Source organism: Tupaia chinensis, unplaced genomic scaffold (assembly GCF_000334495.1).
Source record: "Tupaia chinensis unplaced genomic scaffold, TupChi_1.0 Scaffold000018_1, whole genome shotgun sequence".
Taxonomy (NCBI): Eukaryota; Metazoa; Chordata; class Mammalia; order Scandentia; family Tupaiidae; genus Tupaia; species Tupaia belangeri.
Window position 1 is genome coordinate 3,155,638 of NW_006159448.1, and position 4,295 is coordinate 3,159,932.

The window sequence follows — 4,295 nt, forward strand, 5'->3', positions numbered from 1 at the left end:
TGGAAAATACTTGAAAATCTAATACATGTTTTAATCCTTTGTTTTTACAAAATGTTTTCTCAGATGTAACTCTAAGATATAACAAACTGTATTTCACCTTCCACTCACAGTTGTTAAGTCCTGTACCTTTCAATACCTTTGAAGTTCATGTTTTCCCATTCGGTTAGATGAGGGCTCTCATGTTTCTTTTTTTAAAAAAAATAAATACTAAAACTTGAAATTGCAGGTGAAATAATACTTATCATTAATCAAAGTGTTTTCTTCATGCGGAGACACAGTGAAACTAATTAAAATAACCACAAAAGATGATTTTAAAAAGGAAGAAAAAGTAGAGAGAAATGTTTTCTCTATTTTTTTTTTAAAGAACAATAGCTGTCCTGACCCGGGGGGACAGCCGAACGGGTTTCCTGAGTGAAGGAGTGAGAGCCGGGGCAAGCAGCGTAGTGTTACAGCACGGAGACGACAGTGTCGTCTGTTTATTGTGGGCAGCACGGTACAGCACAGAGACGACGCAGTGTCACAGCTCTTAAGGGTCGTGTTGTCTACTAGCACGGAGACGACGCGGTGTCACAACTCTTCAGGGTCGTCCGGAGACGATGTAGTGTTACAACTCTTCAGGGTCTCCCAGGTTGTCTGGAGACGATGCAGTGTCAGCTCTTCAGGATCTTCGGGGTCATCTGGAGACTGCGCGGTGTTTCAGCTCTTCAGGCTCTTCAGTCTCTTCAGTCGTCGTCTTCCTGGTCGGCGTAGTTGTCTGGCTACTGTGGGCCAGGCATCATGGTTATATACACTCTGGTGGGTTGTAAACGGTGGGCTGTGATTGGTTGTAAATGGTGGGCCGTGATTGGTTGTAAACAGTGGGCTGTGATTGGTTGCTTTTGGACCAATCATGAGGTGCCGGATATGCAAATTTGAGGGATTCTAGCGGCCAATCAGAGCAAGGTTTCGAAGGTCAGGTTTTTGGAAGGGAACCAATCATGGTAATTGTTTGCTCTCTGAGAAACCTCGGCAGACTCACTGGTGTGTAGCCTCCCACAAATAGCAAATGATCTAGTTATAGGAAAAGCTGAGAAGCTCCAAAGCTTGGTAGTGTGCTATAAGAATGTAACTGACTTAACTCATATTTACCTTGTGCTTACAGTATATACTCAGAACCTAGAGTGATTGTGTAAGAACTTTCCAGAACAGTGCCCCGTGAAGAACATGCTCAAGAGGATATTCTTTGTCATTGACTCCATGCTCAGTAAGATCCCTAACACCAGAGAAATTTCTTTAGTTTTTGTCTAGTCATGTTCCCAACCCATGAGTATACTCTACGTGCTCAAGTGACCTAAAATCTGCCCCTTCCTTCCTCTTCTTTAAATTTTTGTTTTCATTTTGCCATATGACACATGCATTTGCTGGATAGAGATGGAGGGAGTGAAAGAGAAAACACCTCCAATGGGGAATGAGAGAACACCTCCCATGGGGAATGGTCATGCCAAATAACCTCTCACTTGTCTCTCCTTTTTTTGGGGATTTTAAGCATGTGCACACACATGCCCAGCTTGTGTCTGTAGTCACCGGATCCAGCACTCCGGACACCAGTCAGCCATGTGTGATCTAGCCACCTTAACCACCACACCAAGGATTGGTCCTAAAATATATCCTGAAAATTATTTTGTATTTCACATGTAATGTCCCCTAGTGCCCTGTAGTGCTCAGAGCCCCACATTACTCAGGACTGTGAGTCTCCATCAGCCCCACCTGGATCATCTATAGGCTACCACAGGATCAAGCACCGTTTCCATCCACAGGAAAATACTTTGGGCTCAATATTTTGACCCTGGCCTGCCTGCTTCACAGTTTTGTAATTACATCCTTTTGAACTTGCTTCCTTCCAACTTCTTCCCAGTGTTCTTGTTGATACATCTTAGAATCCTCTAACTCTGCTTTTTCTCTAATGCTTAGTTTTCTTGAGTAAGCAGATATTTCATTTTATTTTATATTACATTTTATTTTATTTTACTTATTTATTTTCTTAAGGTTTGTACCATAGAGCACATGGGATGGCCCCACTACAATCTTTTCTCCTCCATTCTCCTCCTGGGATTTTTGGGTATACATGCACATGCACATAGCATGATGTTCAAGTCTCCAGGTCTGGGACTTGAACCATGGTTGGTCATGTGGGGATCCAGTGCCGTAACCACTACACTTCCTGTGGCCCCTAAGCATGTATTTTTAATGTCTACTAAATGCATGAAAGGGGAACATGATTTATTGTCTTATAGTCCTTAAGCTACTGGCATCTTTCTAATTGCACATCTCTTTTATCCTATAAATTCTCCTAACTTAATGTCCTTTAATGTTTGCCTTAAATAGATATAGTTAGTAGGCTGATGCACCCATCTAATAGACGCCCTGTGTTAGTGACAAGTTTGGTAAAAACAAATTAATGTTTTTATCTGGGTTTTGTTTTTATGGTGAATTAGCTAGCTGGACTGTGTAAGACTATCCCAATTTTGTTGGCAACATCTGAAGCATCATAATCAGGAGACAGTCTTACATAAGTCTTCTTCTCTCCATCAGGCCTGATTAAGGTACTTCTGACCTTGGCCACATCAATATCACAGAGATTCTTCACAGCCTGTTTGAGCTGGTGCTTACTGGCTTTGACATCCACAGTGAACACAGGTGTATTGTCATCTTCTTTATGGCAGACTCAATGGTAGGGGGGGAACATGATGAGGCATAGTGGTCAGGCTTGTTTCTCCTAGGGAAGATCTTCCATGGATATTTTGGCAGCCTCTGGAGCCAGAGTGTCTTGGGCCACTGCAAGGTGGGCAATGTATGGATCTATCAGCACTGCTGCCTTGGCCTCCAAAGTCTTTGCTTTGGCTTCAGCTTTAGAAGGGGCAGGAGTTTCCTTCTCAGCTTTCAGCGCCATCTTGGTGGAAAGGGTCTAACTCAATGATTCTTAACCATGGGATCTACCCTTCTGGGGATAATGGGTAATGTTTGGAGGCATATTTGATTGTCATGACTAGAGGAGAAAATGGTGTTATTCAGGGAGTAGAGACCAGGGATGCTATTAAACTTCTCACAAAGCAGAGAATAACCTTTCTCTCCAACAAAGAAGTGCCCATCCACACAGAGATGTTTTTTCCTCTCACATCCTGGAACAAACTGTAGAACAATACCAGACTGTTCAAGGTCTATCTGTGAATGCAGACAGAATGTCGAAAGTGCTGAGGTAGAAAAATTCTGAGATAAAACAAAGGAAACTCAAAACTACTTTTTAGTGTGGATAGGTAATAGACATAGGTAAATGATCAATTTCTGTTTTTACTAAAGACAAAATTTACATTTCGAGGTAGATTGTTTAGCTAAAAGTACTTTCTAATTCTACATTGTTTTCAGGAATTGTCGCTCATGTAGGCATTTTTCTTGAATGGTTTCAGTATATTCCAGCCTAAAGGCAGTAAGGAAATTGTGAAAACATTCTAAGATTCTTAGAACATTATTATCATTGTGGTACGACAGATACCAATTCACTAAATTAACAAACAAAACTCAAAATGCATGTCACTGCTCTGGGACCTGTATTCTTTTACTTTTGTCTATTATGAAATTATCTTCTCCATATATCAATATTATATGTTTAGCCTCATCATTGCAGGTCATAAAACTGGCTATTACCAACAAAATAGTTTAATGACAGACATCAAAATTCTTTGCTCATCTTTTTAAGATCCATACTTGTGTTATGCCTATGTAAATAGCAGAAAATCCTATATGTTTGGATATTTTCTGTTCAACTCTTTGGCGTTGATTTGTGCACTCCAACATTTAAGCAATAAATCATCCTTTCAACAGAAAGCTTTTCTTTAACATAAAATGTACAAGGACGTAGTTTTATTATAGTTCTAGAGACCTTTGGCTCCCTCTTACTTTTAAAACACTGGGAACTTATCCTTGTGGTTATGTGTCCTTTCTTCTTTTTAGTAAAAATGTCATTTAAAAATTAACTTAAATGGAAAGTTCAAGTAACTTACACTTGATGGAAGAGAAAGATTTTAGTTTTTTTCACAATTATAATTTAAATACTATAAGGTATGGGAAGTTTCTGCATCAGGTGATACATGGCATTCCTTGATGATCTGGGACTTTTGACATATTTTATTTTTTCCCAGAATTAGTCATTTCTACCTCTGTTATGTACCTTGTTTCAGGAGATTATGCATCCTTCTCTCTTGGGTTGTAGTTATAGAAGTGCTCATCTTCTCTTTCTTTTTAGATGATAAATTCTCTAG

At 39.8% G+C, this 4,295-nt stretch overlaps 1 non-coding gene across 1 annotated transcript; it reads right to left on the bottom strand.

The window, feature by feature from the left end:
- Positions 1-3,136: 3,136 nt before the first annotated feature.
- Positions 3,137-3,213, bottom strand: LOC114007086 (small nucleolar RNA SNORA31). The gene has a single exon (XR_003548740.1). It is a non-coding gene; the product is annotated as a small nucleolar RNA SNORA31 (small nucleolar RNA).
- Positions 3,214-4,295: the final 1,082 nt, after the last annotated feature.